This window comes from Ovis aries, chromosome 1 (assembly GCF_016772045.2).
Source record: "Ovis aries strain OAR_USU_Benz2616 breed Rambouillet chromosome 1, ARS-UI_Ramb_v3.0, whole genome shotgun sequence".
Lineage (NCBI taxonomy): Eukaryota > Metazoa > Chordata > Mammalia > Artiodactyla > Bovidae > Ovis > Ovis aries.
The window spans coordinates 189419311-189439778 of record NC_056054.1 but is presented as its reverse complement, the minus strand read 5'-3'; the positions used below and the strand labels follow the sequence as shown (position 1 = coordinate 189439778).

Here is a 20468-nt window from a genome sequence, read left to right as displayed (position 1 = left end):
GGAGCTGGTGTGAAGAGCCAACACATTAGAAAAGACCCTGATGCTGGGAAAGACTGAAGGCAGGAGGAGAAGGGGATGACAGAGGATGAGATGATTCGATGGCATCACCGACTCAATGGACATGAGTTTGAACAAACTCCAGGAGATGGTGAAGGACAGGGAAGCCTGGTGTGCTGTAATCCATGGGGTCACAAAAAGTTAGACACGACTGAGCAACTAAACAACAGTTGCTTTACAATATTGTGTCAGTTTCTGCCATGCAACAACTCAAATCATCTGTAACTATATATATATATCTATATATCTATATATCTATATCTATCTATCTATCTATCTATCTATATATATATATATATATATATATATCCCCTCCCTCTTGAACCCCCTACCCCTACCCCCATGCAACCCCTCTAGGTCATCACAGAGGGCCAGGCTGGACTCCCTGGGTTATACAGCGGCTTCCCACTAGCTAGCTATTTTACGCATGGTACATATATAGGCTACTCTCTCAATTCGTCTCACACTCTGCTTCCTCTGCTGTGTCCACAGATCCATTCTCCATGTCTGCATCTTTATTCCTGCCCTGCAAATAGGTTCATCAATATCTATTTTTCTAGATCCATATATATGTGTTAATATATAATACTTGTTTTTCTCTTTCTGACTTACTTCACTGTGTATAACAGGCTCTAGACTCATCCACATCAGTTCAACCAATTCACAGTTTTTCCTTTTATGGCTGAGTAATATGCCACTATATACAAGACATTGACTTCTTTATGGGGAGGAGAGAGAAGAGTATTCCAGAGCCTACATTCCACATGAATTAAAGATAGCAAGATCCATGTGCTCCATGTCTGCCCCACTTGCTGTGCTTTGTAGGAAGCTCTCCATACCCCTACCAAGGGGAGCTCTAGACAGCACTGCCAAGTCATCAAGATCATTGATATATTAAATCACTAGACATTTCTGCCAGCATCATTCCCCTCTTCTGCCATACTCCCCTTCCAGAAGAATAACTAGCCCCACACTCTCACCACAGTCACCTCTGTCAAAACTCCCACTGAGTAGGACTCTGATAAACCCAGGCTTGGAGCACTGATAAGATATATGGCCAGGGAAACATCTTATGTCGAAAGAATGAGTCACTTTAATTGTCAAAATGTGGAGTGGGTTGAGCTGGAGGGAGAGATTTTCTAAGGGGAAAGTGAGAAGGTTTTTACTCCTAGGATAAAGTACAAGTTCATTAGCCTCACCCCCTGCCTAATGAAAATATAAACTGGGGGAAGTAATCAGAGATCTTAGCATTTCATTCAGTAAACAAATGGGCACCTATTTGCAACAGGTTCTGATTGGGCACTGTATGGATTTAGTAATGGATGAGATATGTCCTTTTCTACCATAAAAAGCAATTACACATGAAGAAGATACTTGGATAAGAATGGTCAATAAACCACAAAAAAATGTTCACTATCACTAATCATTATGGAAACACAAATCAAAACTACAGAGATACCACCTCACACTCATTAGGATGACTACTATAAAAAAAAAAAACAGAAAATAATGTTGGCAAGGATATGGAGAAACTGAACCCTTGTGCACTGTTGGTGAGAATGTAAAATGGTGTAGCTGCTGTAGTAACTAGTAAGGCAATTTTAAAGACAGAATTACCAAATGGTGCAGCAATTCCACTCCTTGGTATATACCAAACAAACAAACAAAAAACCCACCTAAAAGCAGGTCTTAATGAGATATTGGTACACCTATGCTCATAACAGCTTTACTGACAGTAGCTAAAATATGGAAGCAACTCTAGTGTCCATTGACAGACAAATGAATAAACAGAACACGGTGTATATGTATACTAGTATATTGTCTGTCCCTAAAAAGAAGAGAACTTCTGACATATGCTACAACAAGGATGAGCCTTGAGGACCTTACGCTCAGTGAAATAAGTCAGCCACAAAGAGAAATATGGTACCTTAGACTAGGCAAAATCATTGAGAAAGAAGGTAGAATGGTGGTTGCTAGGGGAGGGGACAATGAAGAGTTATTTATCATTTAATGGGTACCTTGATGACACTTTGATTGCAGCCTCATGAGAGGCCATGAGGCAGCAGACCCAGTAAGTTGTGTCTACACTCCTGACACACAGAAACTGTAAGATGAAAAATGTGTGTTACTGTAAGCCATTAAGTTTCAGAGTAATCTGTTACACGGAAATAGATAACTAACACACTACCTTCAAGTGCTCTCTCTAGCCCCCAAAATGTGCCACCCTATGTTTTTGATTTCTGACCAATTAATATCTTCCAATATCCACATCTGGGCTTCATTTCCTTAGGATAATTTTATATTATATATAATTGTCATCAGATTGATATTTCCTATGGCAGAAGGATGCAGTCACTATAAAGGCATTCCTGGGCTCAGAACAGTCAGTGTGGAAACATACACACTGAGATTGCTAACAGGATTCTCATTCTTGATCTGCACAAGGTCTCTGCACCCTGTGTCTAAAACACGAGGGCACTCACTCCCCCACCTGACTTGGTTTCCCTTTCCTTTCTTCCTCACCAAAGAGATGCTATTCTCCTATATTCCTCAGAGGAATCACTTTCCACTATAAACTATTTTCACAGAACATCCTAGGCCTGTCTCTTTTCTTTATTTCCAATTCTCTCCAAACTACCTCAGGAGAAGATCTCCTTCTCCCTCCCTTCTACTTTCTCCTCCCTGCTTTGTTCCATTTTGAGCCAAAAAATAATCCTAATCATGACTGAAGTACAAGATCAGTACCAGGGATTTACACCTGTATCAGGAAAAGGAAGAACCACACATTTTGAAGTAAATGAGAGCTAACAGCCAAAGCTAACAACTCGAAAGCCCTTGGCAGCACCCCAAATCAACATCTGAGCCTCTACAAAAACTTTAATGCCCACCTCCTCCTCATCTAACTTAACCTGCTTCTGATCATAAGCAGCTTTCCAGAAAAAAATAAATAGGACTCTCCTTTGCTGAGGTCTTTGCTATCCATACAATTAAAACAATGCATTCTCTATTTTTAAAATTGCAAATGCATCATATGTGGCAAGTTGTTTTGTATTTAGCCTGAGAGGTTTATCCATTACACATATATGTGTTTTTTAGAAAACTATAAGGCTAGTTCTGCCATCTGACCTCTCAATGAATTTTGAGACAGAGCCCACTTGTAAGTTGGGGTCAAAGAACCTGTATGCAGAGTGTGAATGGTGTTGTTCATTAAGGAAGTGAGGTGAGAGACAGGCGGATGTATAAATACAGGCAAGGGGGTGGAGTAGAGTTGAGAGGAAGGAGACCAGGGAATGAAGTGAGCTCTGTGGGAAAGAGGACCAGGGGAGGGGAGTGGAAGGAAGATGCTATTCTCTGAGTAACTCGCGTGTGAGGGACACTTACTAAACTGAATCCTCACTTCCACTCTGTGAGGCAGGGCATCTTCTTCTGTCACTTTTCAGATGAGGAGCCTGGTTCTTAGAACATTTATATGATCTGCTGAAGGTCATGTAGCTCATAAGTGTTGAGGTCAAGATTTCAACTGGGATCTTTCTGAATAGTCAACAAGGTCCTTCTGGTACTTCTCTGTGCATCCACCCACTCCCTTCTTTATCTGGGCTCCTAACAGCCAATGTGGAAACATCTAAACTTTATCTAGGTGGAAAAAAAGGAGGAGGTGGATTGTCCCACTTTTCTTGATGAAAGTTGGGGCAAGGAAATGCTAAAGCATAAGAGGAAAGTAGCAGAGAGAGTCTGTGAACCAGAGCTTCCATTTCCTAAACCATGGGAAACTGTTTGGCTTTTAAGGTAGGAGCTGGAGAACTGGCGGGCTGGGTCTTGACTGCTCAGAAGGAATGGGGAGAGAAGGCCAGGGGACCCCTTCTCAAAGCCACCACAGTCTCCCTGGGCAAGTGAGAAACAGCAGCCCCAGCAGAACAGGGCCAAGGCAAGGAGGACAGCTGAGAAGAGCCATAGCAATGAAACCAAGAACAGCTAATACCAGTGACCCAGGCACAAACTTGGCCTCGTCTTGATCAAAGTGTATGCATATGATTATGGTTGGGGGAAAACTGAGGGAGGGGAAGCTACAGCTTAATGAAGAAGATACAGCAATATATCCTGGGCATTTGTTTCATTAAAATGTTTGCTCTGAAAGAATTATCTTCCTTTTGCTTGCTTGCTTTGTGCTATTTAAACATCACCCTTTTAATAACAAGGTATGCTGTGGATCCAACAAGAGGGATATAGAAACTGTGTCCAGCTTTTATCTCAGGCAAATATTTGGATGCCACTACTTGGACCTACACTTCCAGGCAGAGTCCAGGTCTTGCCTTGGGAAAGAGCCCCCAGGGGATGCAGATGCAAGTGGTCCAAACCCACTTTAGGAAACTGGCTCAGACCGAGTGGCTATGAAAAAGTCCACCTTTGGCATAGATACACTGATTAGACTGGGGCTGCTCTTTAAGATACAGGGCTTAGGAAACTGAGGGGAAACTGTTGCAGGATAAGAAAAACTGGGCTACTGGACACTAAAATACAATGACCACCAGCATACTCCTCCTGCACTCCTCATCGGCACTTCACAAACACCTTCTCACTGACTCCTTATGACTCTCCCATCCCTATATTGCTCCCAGTTAACTGCCGTTCCTGATATTTTTTACTAGACCACAGGCTGAGGTCAAGGTTGCCAGGACACTCGTTGTGTTTAAAATGCTGCAGGGAGAGAATAGAGGGCTTTGTCGGAGTCCACACTTGTCCAAGCAACGGCCTTGTCCTGAACACATGGGAGGTGAGTGGCTTTCCCCTAGGGAGGTCTCCCCGAGGTCTCCATCTGCACAGGGCAGAGCGCCCAGACCCCTGCGTCCTGCGGAAGGCAGGGGAGGGCAAAGGAAGCCAGTTAGCACGCCTGCCCCCACGGTGGTGCCCACCTGGGCATCTGTCCACCTCTAACAGCAGAGACCACCTCCGCCTCTTCTCAGGGAAGGTCAGTGATCTTTACTAAGTGCTCTGAGCCCTTGGGATGTGAGGGGCCTCCCTGCCCCAGGAGTCTGACAGGAAATCAATCTGCTGTCTCCTTTGCTTTCTGAATATTATGAATGTCCATCAGGTAGGGGTCTGACTCAGATGATCTCCAAGGTCCCGCCTAACACCAACACTCCATAATTCCTTTTAGCCTTTAGGTCTGAGGATGGCTTTTTGGCCTGAGGCAAGGACAAAACTGACATAAAGTTAGCAAATGCAGTCACCTCCCAAATTGCCTTGAAAACAGAGGAGAGTAGTGGCATGAATAATCCAGAATTAGACCTTCTCTTGCATTGGAAGAAACTGAGACCAGATTGGAGGAACTAGTTAAAGATGAGGTGACGTGGCTGACTGCTGAACTTGGGCTGGGGCCAGGACTCCTGACTTCTAGCGCTCACCCCTCTCCATCACTCAGGTCTGCTACGTTTGGCTTGAGAGTGTATGCCTTGACTTTTGGAACCAGCAGCTGCTTCCTGCTCATAGGGATATTTGGTTCCAGCTGAAAATCCCATGGACAGAGGAGCCTGGTTGGCTGCAGTCCATGGGGTCGCGAAGAGTCAGACATGACTGAGCGACTTCCCTTTCACTTTTCACTTTCATGCATTGGAGAAGGAAATGGCAACCCACTCCAGTGTTCTTGCCTGGAGAATCCCAGCGACGGCAGAGCTTGGTGGGCTGCCGTCTATGGGGTCACAGAGTCGGACACGACTGAAGTGACTTAGCAGCAGCGGCAACATCCCTAAGAGTCAAAATTTTGAGCACACACCAGTCAGATGACGAGGACAGGTGCCATGGCCAGGTTTGAGGGGCAGACAGAAGCCATCCAGGTTTTGCAAGTCACCATAAATGTATCACAATGCAGGTGATTCACAAAGAGACTGCTGAGTAATAAAAATGATCACCTCCCCAAATACCATTAAGGGGTTCCCTCAGGATGGATTCCCTGGTAATTCCAATCATCCCACTTAATGTTTTTATAGATGATTCTGATATGATCCTAAGTGAAGTCTCTCCTAGGAGGTGGAGAGCGACTGAACATATTCACTGTTTCAGGAAGACTGACCCAAGTGACCTACCAAGGAGAAAGGCAGGATGAGACAGGCTGTTCAGGAGGCTTTTGAAGCAGCTAGACATGAGGTTAAAAATGGGGATCAGAGGGAAAAAATGGAATGCAGGCAAGAGGTTATAAACAGCTACTGGATCTGAAGACTAAGATGAGGCGGCCATTGGGGAAAAGAAATCAAGAAGAAACTCAAAGCTTTAAGTCCTGAAAAAGAAAAACCATGTATGCTGGGAAAAGAGGCTGAATTTCACTTTGGACATCTTGAAAAGGGTATTCCCATAGAGTTCATACAGAGCAGAGAGAGAGGAGAACCTGAAATCTAAAAGATACGAGCGTGCACATCCATGGTGATCCAGAGAACAGGCCTGGATGCTCAGCAGGGCACGCGCCATGCCGGGCGCTCAGGGCCTCCAGGTGTGTGTGTCTCACCTTTCTAACATTCTGTAAGCATCCTGAAGACGGAGAACTTGGCATCTTGCTTTTCCACATTCATCACCATACCCAGTACAGGGCACACGAAGCACAGAACTGAGAAGTCTCGTCTGGCAGCACACATGGGGCCCCATCAACAGTCTCCCCTGCATGTTAGCCTTCATGTCAACAGAAGTCACGCTGGCCCAGGGCCATAGGGTCCTGCAAGCTGCCCCCTTCTTTTCAGAGGACAACACAAGGTCCCCACACAGACTGACAAGGCAGAAAAGGAAGCCCCTCTCTGGATTAAACCCTGCTGTTATTTTCTCAGTTCTAAAGATGATGGCCAGCTCATAAGACTCGAGTCATTCTCCAAATATCTTTCCTGCCAAGGATTATAACATTGAAATCAGGAAAGGAAAAAGAGCCCTGACCAACGAGGGAAGTCAAGACTCCCCAGGCTCCAGGTCTTGTGAATGAGTCCCTGGCCACAAACCCTTCTACCTGCAGCTGAGGCCACATACACAGGACCCTCCTGGGCCAACACCCACCTCCAGCTCCTGACTACATAGCCTTCCTGCCCCTCCCTGGACCCTGGGGCAAAGGTCCACTAGCCACCATTCCACACATGCCCTGTGATGAGAAGAGCAGTGTTGGGACCTTTTCCCCAAGGCACATGGTGAGGGCTAAACAGACAAGCTGACAGCTAGATGCAGATACATTCCCCAAACAAACTGGTGCATCCAATCTCTACAGATTTACTGTCACTGAGGAACATATTAGAGATAAGGCCTCCCTCTTTCCCTTTTGTCTGGGGCAGAAGCCAGAAGAGATAATTGGGAGTGGAGAATGCCCAAGAAACATAGCGGCCTGCATTTGCCAGAGGTACCATGAAGCGCCACATCATCAGGGGAGATGGGGGCTCTGACGTGGCTCACCCCACCCCTTTTGCATGTGATCAGGGAGCAGGAGCTGAGAGCCCAAGCTTTGTAACAAAGTCCTGAATTCACATCCAAGACTCTGTCTCCAGAGCACATCTCCAGCATGTCTGCAGGCTGCTCCCTCTCCACCTCTTACTGGAAAGCTCTCTTCTGGCTAGGCTCTGCCAGCTCAGGCCTGGTCAGTCAGGGCTACTCTAGGGGGTTGGGGGTTGGGGGGTTTCGGGAAGCTGGCAGAGACCCAGCACCAAGCCACATGCACAAGGGCCCAAAGGGAACCCTGCACTTATGCCCTTCTCCAGAGAGAGAGCTGTGATTTCAGACTTCTGGGCACTGTGCCCAACAGTCTGACATCCTAGGAGGGCAGGCGAGGCCCTGCTGGCTCCAAGAAAGGAGTCTGCCATGGAAGTAACTGGTGGAGGGGCTCCATGCAGACAACCCAAATCTGAGGGGAGATTGGCAGCAATGGATGAGCAAGGAAGCCTTGTGCCTAAAAGAGGCAAAGTTCCCACCTCGCTGCTGCAGAAAGTCTGCTGGGACATCAGGGACGTCTAGGCAATGATGAATGGCAGGGCATTCTGTGCTTCACAGTATCAACAACAAGCTTTATATATATTTTCCCCACAGTTCCCGGAGAATCATCATCGCTGCCCAGCTGGGCACTTCTAAGGCTTTGTCCCAGCTTCTCCAGCTGGCCCTGAGATAGGGCCACTGAAAATAACAGCAAACCTTGATTCTTTCCCCAGTTATCACAGGGCCTGGAGGCCAAGGCAAAGACAAAGGAGGTAAAGGAAACTTCAGTACAATGGTTTGTGGACCCTACATCCCCCTCATCTCCTTGCCAAATCTTCAAATCAACCTAAGCATGACTTCATCCACAAAGCGTGCTGCTGCTGCTGCTGCTGCTGCTGCTGCTGCTCCTGCTGTTGCTGAGTCGCTTCAGTCGTGTCCGACTCTGTGAGACCCCATAGACGGCAGCCCATCAGGCTCCCCCGTCCCTGGGATTCTCCAGGCAAGAACACTGGAGTGGGTTGCCATTTCCTTCTCCAATGCAGGAAAGTGAAAAGCGAAAGTGAAGTCGCTCAGTCGTATCCGACTCTTCGCGACCCCATGGACTGCAGCCTACCAGGCTCCTCCGTCCATGGGATTTTCCAGGGAAGAGTACTGGAGTGGAGTGCCATTGCCTTCTCCCCACAAAGCGTAACAGAGGGCTAATGTCTACTCCCAGTTGTGTCTGCCCTTTGCTAACTGCATGCCCTTCCATCTGGTCTGGGACTGCCATGTCCACCACCTAAACAGCAGTTCAGTTCCGCTCACTCAGTCGTGTCCGACTCTTGGCGACCCCAGGGACTGCAGCATGCCAGGCTTCTCTGTCCTTCACCATCTCCCAGAGCTTGCTCGAACTCATGTCCGTTGAGTCAGTGATGTCACCCACCCATCTCATCCTCTGTTGTCCCTTCTCCTGTCTGCACTGCAATCTTTCCCAGCATCAAGGTCTTTTCTAATGAGTCTAAACATAGGCCACAACTAAGGCTCTGTCCTCCTACCCTTTCTCTTTTCAAATTTCTTTTTTCTCTTTATCAAATTTACTTTAGCTATTATAAAAGCAATACATGTTAATAACCTTGGAAAGTTATTTCCTTAATCTCACAAAGCCAGATTTCTGGGCTGGCATGGCTGTAAGGGTGGAAGCTGACCACGGCAGCTCTGACCGTTCCTATTACGTCTGCTTTCCAATAAATGCTTTCTCTGAGACCAATGATCAGACCCACCAATTAAAAACACAGTTCAATTAATACAACTTCATGCGACACACAGCTTTTCTGAAATGCGGCTATCGTATCCCAGGAAGTAGATCATTTAAAGTGTGGAATCATCACTTCCTGTAGATAGCACAGGCCCAGCATGCAGGCAACAGTGATGTACAGTGTTAACAGAGTCAAGAAGAATCACAAAGCTATCACTTACTGTGCACCTACTACATTCTAGGTATTTTGCTAGGCTCTGGGCAAATGTTTTTCTCCTATTCTCAACAAACTTGCAGAACAAATTCAGATCCCAGATAAGGGAAGCTAGGCTAAAAGACTTACCCAACACCTCAGATCTGAAAGCCCTGGAGTCCAGTCTTCTACATCCAAATCCCACTCTGTTGTCCTAAGCAGAGACCTGATTCCCTGTGGATCATTTCTGGCTGTTCCCTGCAGTACTCAAGTAGAATTTCTTGCCATCGAGAGCAAGAAATTTCTTTCTGGCCTTCTCAGACTTCCTCCTCTAACTTTCTACAAGGGACCGAGAGGAGTTAGGTGGAGCCATTGTGACCTTCCCAGCCCATAGCAATCAAGACAGAATTAAGCAGGAAGATCTGTGGGAACTCAAGACCTCTGGCCATTATGCCAAGGTAAGGTAAAGGAGGATGTTGGGGGGACCAACATGATTCAGGAGCTCTGAATGAGGAACTTGAGTTCGTTCTCCCCTTAGAATAGAAGCTAATGATTCCTGGAACACCATCACCCTCTGTTGAGTAATTTATACCTTATATGAATCACACAAAATAGTCATATTATGGATAAGGAAAATAAGAGTCAGAAAGTCAGCTAATCTACTGACAGCCACACAGCCTGTCAGTGCAAAGGTGAGCTGGCTAAACCCAGGTCTGTCCAACTCCAAACTCATGCTTTTCCACCCCACCAAGCTGCTCTCCTTACTAAGCATCTAAAACATATGGGGGTAGTGCCAGGTTTAGGGAGCGGATGCTTAGGACACCCATCAGAACCTTTCTCAGAACTCCCAGGAAGATGATTTTATTCAGGGACCTTGATGGTAACTGCTCACAGCCATTAAGCCATCTGCCTGAGAATCCAAATTCTAATTTCTTCCACAGGCAGGAATTCCTAAGGGAACAACATGTAGTTCAAACTTCAGGAAGAGTCAGAAAAACAGTCCTTCTGTGGTAGATTGTTTACAAAGCTGGTCACATTGAGTCCTCCCATCCACGCGTGCATGCTCCTCTGCAATGTGACTGTCTCTCTGTCCATCAAGAGGTGGCATCTATCTCCTTACCCCTCCCCACCCCAAACCTAGACTAGTCTGAGACTTGGTTGAGCCAGCATGTAGCAGAAGAGACACTGTGTGACTTCTGGGTTTTGACTTTATGAGGTCTTGCATCTTCTGGTCTCATCTTCTTGGAACACTTCTGCCATTACGTAAAGAAACTCAGTCCTGTCTTCTGGTGGATGTGAAGCCATCAGATGAACAGCAAAAGACACCCACTAACAGCCAGCACCACCGCCAGACATGAAGCCATCTGAGACCATCCAGCCCCAGTCAAACTGTCGAATGACTGCAGCTACATGACTGACCCCAGCTGATCTCAACCCAAATCGCTGACCCATGGAACTGTAAGCAAATCAGCAATTGTTTTAAGCCACTAAGGTATGGGTAGTTTGTTACACAGCAATAGGTAACTGATACAACTTTCTTTTTTGCCTCTGGGAACACTTCCCTCACCTACACGTCTCAGCAATACCCATGCAGCTATCTAGTGAGGAATCTCTTTTGGTTCTAGGCAACCCCTGCTTAGGACTTCTCTCAGAAGTTTCTTGCTGATAATCACTTTCATTCGGCACATTTGATGCAGTATACCCTACAAGGCCAGCACTGTGCTGGCAGACACAGGATATTCAGGATATTTTCCTCAATCAACTCATGGCATTACAGATGTCAGTAACCCAAGCCCCCAAACAGTACCAACATAAATAGAAATGTGGGCTGCACAGCTGAGCTACCAGGTCACCTGTGGTGGGCAGAAGTGTGAATATATGCACAACATCGAGAAAAGTCATTTGGGGTACAATTTCCCAGATCACCTTACAGAAGACTACTCCAGTGCACACATCCATCACTTCTGAGAGCATAAAGGAAGTGGGAACTGAAGAAGACTATAAAGTATATTTCAGGCAAGGCAGCTGACATGGCTCATGGCCTGAGCCTCCACAGGCTCCAAGAAGCCCTGAGACTGGAACCAGGGAGCACATATAGTTTTGACTGCATAAAGAATTGAGCCCAAGGGTTTCACAAGGGCTCATAAAAGTGGAAGAGGTTTAGAGACTGCTTTTATTGATGCACAACTCCTCTGTGTGTACTCAAGAAGAAAATGTCTTCTCTCATATATCAAGCTGTTGGTCAGAGTCAACAACTCCCTGCTGCCTTCGGAAGAACTCCAAACTTCTAATCTGACATGCGGGGCTCTCCATGAGCTGTTGCTAAAGTCGGTTCTGGGATTTGATTCCCAGAACTAACACTATTCACCAGCTGTGTGGCCCTGGGCAGGAAACTTCACACCTCTGAGTCTCTGTGTCTTAATCTGAAAAACTGGGATTTTACATGCATAGGTAAAAGGCATGCTATGAACACTAAAATAACATAACAAAGTGCCCAATATTGTCCCTGGCAATGGGTACTGACTAAGTGTACAATTCCTTCCCAAGAGTTCAACAGTTTCCATCACAGAGAACAGTTAGTTAGATGCCAGGAAGGAGGTAAGGATTCCTTGGAATAAAGGCTAAAGTTCGATGTGGTTGGTAAAGGGCCAGAGTGATGCACTATGTCTCTGTGTAACTGTTTGGTTTTGTTTCTTATTGCTCATCCCAGCTACATCTACACAGTAATCAGGTTTTTTGGCAAGGCTTTGGCAAGGGATCTTTTGAGACAGGCACTCTGAAATGTTCTTGGTTGCACTTTATCCAAGCCAGCTTCCTCCTGCCTTATACCACATACCCAACAGTGGGCAATCGCCTCTTGTACTCAGAACACTGGCCCCATGTGAGGACTGTTCTCACTCCATATCTGGTTTTATGAGTGGAAAAAAAGTGGCTCAGATGGTAAAGAATCTGCCTGCAATGCAGAGACTCAGGTTCAATCCCTGGGTCAAGAAGATCCCCTGGAGAAGGGAACAGCTACCCACTTCAGTATTCTTACCTAGAGAATCTCAAGGACAGAGGACCCTGGTGGGCTACAGTCCATGGGGTCACAAAGAGTCAGACACAACTCAGCGACTAACACTTTCATTTTCAATTTCCTTAGTTCCACCTCAGCAAGGCACCACTCCCATATCCAGGCAGACTGAGAGTCCCAGAGAGACTCACCCTCAACTCTTCCTCTTCTGAGGAAAGTCAGTCCATTGTTGATCATAACTCCTTCCTGCCTCCCTCACACAATGCACACTGATATTCTATAGTAAAATGGGAAACGGAACTAAGAGAGATAAATCTTCATCAGAGACCAATCAATACCATTGACTGGGGCAGCTTTTCACTGAACATGAGGCGCCAGGCAGCTATGGAGATCTTCCCCTCCTTCCCCTAAAACTAAATGTACCACCCCTCTACCAATCCCTGGGATTTCACTGCAGGGTAGTTGTATTGCCCATAAGTATTAACCTCTGCCCAACTAGAGCCTAAGGCTGAGCAAAAGCTACAGCTACTAAAATGTCAACCATTGGCCCAGGACAAAAGAGAAATAGGCTCCTTCATACCTGTGAGCCTTTATCCTGTGGAAGGGCCTCCCTGGCTCAGTAACCCACACACACCTCTACCCTGTCATTCAGACAGCCCATAGAGCACACACACTTAGTGAAATTGAGTGGTTCCCAGTCTTCAAGCATCAATTCCCATGCTCCATCAGTCCCATCCAATCACAGCACTGACCCCTCATAAGAGAATAGAAATAATTTAAGTGACTCAATGTGCCAAGCCTTCTGGTTGGTCCTTTATACAAGTCATTATCATTCATTTCTACTACATCCCTCTAAGTAAAGCATTATTATTTCCATTTTACATATGAGTAAACTGAGGCTAATAGAACCTAACAACATAGTCCATGCATGCATGCTAAGTTGCTTCAGTCGTGTCCAACTCTTGTGACCTTATGGACTATAGCCTGCCAGGCTCCTCTGTCCATGGGATTCTCCAGGCAAGACTACTGGAGTGGGTTGCCATGTCCTCCTCCAGGGGATCTTCCTGACTCAGGGATCAAACACACATCTCCTACATCTCCTGCACTGGCAGGTGGGTTATTTACCACTAGTGCCACCCGGGACGCCCACCTGGGACTATCTACATAGGCCATAGATAGGGTTAGAATCAAGGTCCATGTAGCTATAAGCCCACGACTGTCCAACCAGGAGTCAACTTGTAGAGCTGCACTCTCTTGGTATGTATTCTGAAAACATCTGCCTATGTCTGAGTGTCTACACAGGACAGAGTTTGTGCTTCAGTCACTGGTTTTCAATAGCTTCCAGTACAGTGTCATATTTGAAGATAGGATTGACAATGGTGACAGATGGGGTTGTCTTCCAAGTCATTCCCAGAGTCCTCCCCATCAGACACCCAGAGACCTAACCCAAACCAGAGGGCATGTAAATGTAGTTGCCAACAGTCATTAAAAATGATGTATTTCTTACAATACTAAGCATACTATGTCATCATGGCAGGAATTTAGACCATGATGAAAAGACATGAAAAGAAGCAGAGAGACGTGCAGAGAGGGTAGACAGAGTCAGTCACCTTTTCCATGAGCTCACTCTTCACTTGGGGAAGAGGGTGGCACCCAAAGCCTCTTCCCAGGGAGCTTCCTCTAGTTTTCAAACCTAGCTGAGCCCCTGACAAGGCACAGTTTAGGACCCTCACCACCACTCCAGGAGCTCCCTCAAAGTTGAGGGAAACAGCTCTCTCAGCAGAAGCCAGCTCTCCTTGCTCTCCCCTGAACCCTCCCCCCATCCTCTCTACCCCAGGTTCCCAGAGCTTAGACCAAGTAGAGAGCCAGTTGCCAATGGCAACCAAACCCCATTGCTTCAATTCCAACTCCACTTTGATTGGTCTGGAGGGATGGAAGTCAAGGAGGGGCCAGGACCGAGTTGCCTTGTGTCTAATGCATTCACTTAACAATCAACATGCCCTGCACTCATGCAACTCTTCAGCTTTTCTAAGGGCTTTCCAGTATCATCTCATCATCTCTCAATCTTGCTGCAGTCCTTGAGGTGAATAACAATATCCTCAGGCAGACAGGCACTCCTTGCAGTTGCTTTGTTCCTCCCCACCAGGCTTAGCACCTTTGGAGACAAAAAAACTTTCAGCAGAGGAAGAGCAGGAATCTGATCCTCTCAGTACAAAGCCACAGATTCATTCAGCCCTTGAGGTGGATGGAGTCTTAGCAGCTCTTCAACTAAACACCTTAGCAGGAAAGTGAAAGTGAAGTCACTCAGTCTTGTCCGACTCTTTTCGACCCCATGGACTGGGATTTTCCAGGCATGGACTGGGATTTTCCAGGCAATAGTACTGGAGTGGATTGCCATTTCCTTCTCCAGGGGATCTTCCCAATCCAGGGATCAAACCCAGGTCTCCTGCATTGTAGACATCCTTAGCAGGGGTGCCTCCTAATCAGCACCCTCCAATAGAACTTTCTATGATGTTGGAAATACACCTATCTGTTCTGCACTACTGTCCACAGAGGCCACATGGGACTATTGATCACTTCAAATGTAGTAATTTGATGGAGAAGCTGGATTTTTCATTTTATTGTAATTGTAAATAATTTTAATAGCCCCATGTGCTAGTGGCTACTGTATAAGACAATACTGTCCCAATCAGACCTCACTGCGATGGTAACTTACTGCCTCCATTTGCTGCTGTCCCACAGAACAAAAGGTGTTATGGAATTCGACACTGAGGATACTCAATGTATGTGCCAAAAGAATCACTTGGTGTAAAGGTCAGCTGGATCACTTTTGTCTACAGTTTGGATGTTGAGTGCTTCAATTACAAAATGCTCTCAAATGCCTGCAGACTGAGAAGGCTGGAAACAGGAGCCACGGAAGGGCATTGAGCCCAACCCCTTCAGAAAACAGACTAGCTACCCTTTTCTCCTCAGATCACACCTGACAGATTCATGTTCCCTGGGAAATTCTCTGTTGGTCCAACTTTCTCCCGAGGTTTCTGACTACCTTCCCAATGATTCCCTACCTGTAGGTATCCCAGGGCGAGAACCAAGCTAGGGAGAAGTTACATCTGTCACCTTGCATGGCCTCCTCAAAAACTCCACAAGGGCCACAGGTCAGCAGCATCCCTCAGGAAAAGAGCTGTGGGTAGACCAGGGCCAGGCTCCTAGTGCAACGTCCTGAGGTTCTCTCTAGCTCCTGCCCATCTCCATCTTCACTCATCAGTCACCTAACTGGAAATCTCCAAATTTAGATGATCAGAAAACCATATTTTCCTCTCAGATTAGCTCAGAGCAGTGGTCACAGTTTAAATTTGGGGCTTCTAGGCAAAATTGCTTCCCAGAGGAACCTCATTCCCTTTGTTACTTTCTGAATGGATCTCTAGAGAGAGGGAGTGCCCACTGGTGTACACCCTAGAAGTGAAGATGTTGAAGTTGTGGAGAGATGGAATCTAATCTTCTTGTAAGAAGAAAAATATCTGGGGGGGAGCCAGATCAAGATGGCAGAATAGTAGGATATGGAGCTCACCTCCTCCCACAATACATCAAAAATACATCTCCATGTGAAATAATTCTCACAAAATATCTGCTGGCAGAAAATCTCATACAACCAAACCTACAAGACAAATATTTACTTTTCCTGTTTTTTAAACTAGAAATTAAGAAGAATGAATATGTATGACTGTCTAGTGTTTATTAGCATTATTTAGAGATTTCCAGTCACACTGTTGTACCTACAACTCTTCATCCCTCCACCATGTATTGAACATGGTTCAGATGCTTTCCAGTCACTATGCTGGCCATAGCATTATCTATAGAGGAGACAAAGAATAACCAACCACTCAATATTTATTGAGCCCCTACTAGACAGAGAAGTTCTTATCTTCACAGAACTTATATTCCTGTAATGGAAGGCTTTCAATAATCTGTGTACAAAATAAAAATATCATTTCAGATAGTGTAAGTCCTAAAAGAACATAAAAGTAGTAGGACTTGGGTATGATGGGTAGAATGGGGGATGTGCAGTTTTAGTTCTAGTGGTCAGGAAAGACCACTTTAAGGAGGTGACATGAGCTAAGGCCTGATCCTTGGGAAGGAAGCAAATGAGAGGGCAAGGGAAGATGCCCCAGGGAGAGGGAAGAACATGCACAAAGGCCCTGAGATGAGAACAAGCTTGGCAGGTTTTAGGAATAGCAGACTGGCTGCAGTGAAGTGAACATGTGGGAAGTAGTAGGAGAAGGGGTCTGAGAAAGAGGCAGGCTCACATTATGGAGCTTCTGCCAGGCCTCAGTAAGAGGAAGGCACTGGGGGTATTGGGTTTAGGCATGAGAGAGACATGATCAGATTTATGAATACTGGAGTGGGTTGCCATTTCCTTTCTTCAGGGGGTCTTCCTGACCCAAGGATCAAACCCACATCTCCCACATTGCAGGCAGATTCTTTACCATCTGAGCCATCAAGGAAACCCACGAGTAAAATACATTATTATAAAACATAGTACAGGAAGATTGCTGTAAATCATGCCATTACAAAATATTATAGGAACTATGCTAATAAAGAAACCTACACTGCAGGGAAGAAGCAAAAAACCACTAGGCTTCTCAGGATGCTGGCATTGCAGGCCATGATGACAGCTGCCAAGGTGTGGAAGTGTGAGACAACACATGCTTGTTGTCACAAAGACATGGTGGCACACTGGAGGGCACGCAGGCAGGCAGCATGGAGGGCGAGTGGGTGCAGGCACGGGAGGTCCTGTATACCAGCCTTGGGAACTGATTTTACATGTCACTGGCTCTTAAACTGGCTCTTAAAAACACTGGTACCCAGCCCCACACTGGACCGATTCCATCAGAACTTCTGAGGTGGGAAGACAGGCACCAGTACATTTAAAAGCTCTCTAGGTAATGCTAGTGCACAGCCAGGGTTGACAGCTACCACTGTAGGTGACGACTGAGGAGCCTTGAAGGGTTTGAAAGGAGCAGTAACAATTGCTTATTTTCCATAACATATTTGTTTGTCTAAAGATTATATTTTAGAATACAGTATTTTTAAAGTATAATATATTCAGGTAAATTATTAATAATGAAGACAAATTATTAATAATTACCTACATTTGCATTTTAAAGTTTTGAACATTATTGCAAATGGAGTCACGAGTTTCCATTCCTACTGAACTCTGGCTCTTCTGACAGTTTATGAGAAATCTAGAAACATCTAAACAGAAGAAATCATCAGCAGTTCACAGTTGATGGACTTTAGAGCCAGAAGAATTTCCCCTGAGAGCCTCTTTATTTTACAGATTTGGAAAAAAAAAAAAAAAAAAGAGGCCCGGGAGGTGCTATGACAAGGCTAAGGTTAGAGGTGCTATGACAAGGCTAAGGTTATCTGGGATTAGCTGCAAAGGTATAATTGGAACCCAAACTCTCCACCACACCACACTGCTGCTTGTTTATTAGAAAAGCCATCCCACTGTCTGGACTCTGCATTTTTCACAATACTAAGTATATCTTGAAAGTGCACTTAATTTTATAAGAGAAATATAAGAGAGGAAAAGGGCAGAAAATAAAAATTCAAACTAATCAAAGGCAGTTTGGGTCACATAGAACTTTATTTTTCACGTTATCTCCTTGGTTTACAACCTTCTGATGCTTTGACATTTTTGATAGGTTTCTACAAACAGAATTTGTTTAAAGGAAGACAGGTTTTCTACAGATCAGTAGTTCTTGTTCAAGGTGCATATTTCAAGATGTAGACCCGCGTCTTTCTCCAGAAGATGGAAGAGTTTGAAGCGAGTGTCACAGAAGACTGGTTCTCTCCCTGGGCTCCGGGATGCATTGGCAGGACAGAACCCCTGGCTCTATATTAGAATCAAACACCTTAGGATTTCTGAGCCTATGCTTGGAAATACCATTCCAACACTGAAGGCTAAAATATGCTGCGTATTCTATAGGTGCGCCAGGCAAATGCAGCAGCAGTGCCACCTGCATTCTCACTGCCACCTTTGAGCCCAAGATTCAAGCGACTCCAGTGGCCACCCATGTGGTTCTTCTCCAACCCTTGATGAAGCCTTTTACTTTACTTTCATCTGGACAAGTTGGAAGAAGCACACTGACATTTTATTTGCCAGCTGAGTTTAACTGAAACAGAGGTACGGGATGGTTCAGCCAAGGTCACTGTTTAATCTGGATGCAGTGACAGCTACGGAATCTGACTTTGTCCATTTAAGTATGTGAGAAGGACACTCAGAAGACCACAGAAGAGACTGGGTTCAGGCTGGACCATGTGTAGGCTATGAAAGCTTTGACCATCCCCAGCAAGAACAGATCTTGCAACTGAATCAACAGAAATAGTGGCTTGGCCAAGTAAGGCTTGGTCATGCAGACATGGAAGCAAATCCTTAGGAATTTAAAAAAAAAAAAAAAAAATCAGTCAGGTGGCCCAGGAAAAGACTGTGTGCAGGGAAGCTCAGAAGGGGGGAAAGAGGCTTTGAAGTTGGCTGAGAGAAAGTCTGCAGGTGAAAAACAGGAGGACCAGGGTCAAGAACCAACCAGCTCAGGGGTGGCCACTTCTGATGTTAAAGGGACAAAGCTCATCAGGACAGTCATCAGTATGTTCTTCAGCTGGAAATCCTCTGAAATTATCTCAGGATCTTCCTAGACTAGACCAGAACATTACCACTGTCTGGAATAGAGATAAGGGTTTCCAGAACTGGGTTATCTTTCTAAGCTATGAAACTACAACTTATAGTCCTTTAAGATCTTCAGATATTACTTTACTAAATAACTTAGATTATTTTTAAACTCCCAAGAGGACATCAATCCTCCACATTATCTAGTTTTTTTTCCACAGCTTCTCAGTGTCTTTTATAAACTTATGCAATTTTTTTTCCAATCCTTGAGTAACGGTCCCCAAATTCAATGTCCTGAGGTAATATCTGTACATCTCTTCTATCTTTCTATCATTTCCTTTTCCTTCTTGTGCACCCTCAACTCGCAAACCTATTTTTCTGTGTGTCTTAGAACCTATTTTTCTCCCCTACCTATTTTCTTGAATGCATCCAGCTTATAAAAATCTATAAAGAACACCAACAAAAAATATTTTTTAATGTCAACAGGTTTAGGCTACGGGATGCATACTCTGATGCAGCATCAAATGGGGACATTTTTCTCCCAACTGCTTTTACATCACTGGCAAGGTGATTCTGAAAACACAAAAGATGGTTCAAGCGTCCTATGACAGAATCTGAGGTTCCCTCTCTCTGTGCAAATGATCGACCCTCCACTGCAGGAGCTGCTGGCTTGGTGCTTTCATTGCCCATGTGTTCACAGCCTCACTCTGAAGAGGTTTGCTAACCTGTCCTCTGAACTTGGGGCTAGTGAGCACCTGAAACCTCTCGCTAAAGTCCACTTTCAGGCATTCAAACCAGCATGCCAGAAGAACCCATGCTCTTTTTCTTTCAATCCTTCTCATCTTCAGACGTCATCTTACTTATGACGTGTTCTGAATATGGCGAGGAGGGCTGTGGGTGGTCCGTATTTGCTCCCCGTGTGGCCCTGGTGAGGACACTGAGGTTTCCCACATGGCGGCAGCAGGGAGGGACTGCAGTGCTAGGAGGAGGGGCCAGCATTTTCTTCATCTTTCACGTTCACTTATGAAGAATTTTTTATGCAGCAGACACATCCCACACATGAGGATATATTCACTTCCTTTAGACACACTTATTTCCTTGGGTGGTTTTGGAGGTCATGCTTCTTTCTCACCTTTGGAATAACCTGCAGTTAGAAGGGCTTCATGTGCAGAAAGGAAGTTCCATTTTGCTGAGGAGAAAAAGGACAAAAATGCAGTTAGTGCCTCTCTCATTTCTAGATAATTTTCTGTAACATATAAACTCTGAAAACAGCCTCTTCAGAGGGTGCTAAACAGTATTCCAGCTCTGAAAGCCCCACCTCAGGAGTAAGATAAGGTATTTGACTTTGCCTCTAAGCATGGCTCCATAAGAATTC

At 45.4% G+C, this 20468-nt stretch overlaps 1 protein-coding gene and 1 long non-coding RNA gene across 20 annotated transcripts in view; both read right to left on the bottom strand.

Moving 5' to 3' along the window:
- Nucleotides 1-20468, bottom strand: part of KALRN (kalirin RhoGEF kinase) — a 699404-nt gene that overhangs the window by 546726 nt on the left and 132210 nt on the right. The gene's annotated exons all lie outside the window — the stretch shown is intronic.
- Nucleotides 9037-20468, bottom strand: part of LOC105602274 (uncharacterized) — a 40925-nt gene continuing 29493 nt past the window's right edge. The window contains exon 2 of the long non-coding RNA XR_001020866.4: nt 9037-20282. This is a non-coding gene — a long non-coding RNA (uncharacterized LOC105602274). The remainder of the gene's footprint in view (nt 20283-20468) is intronic.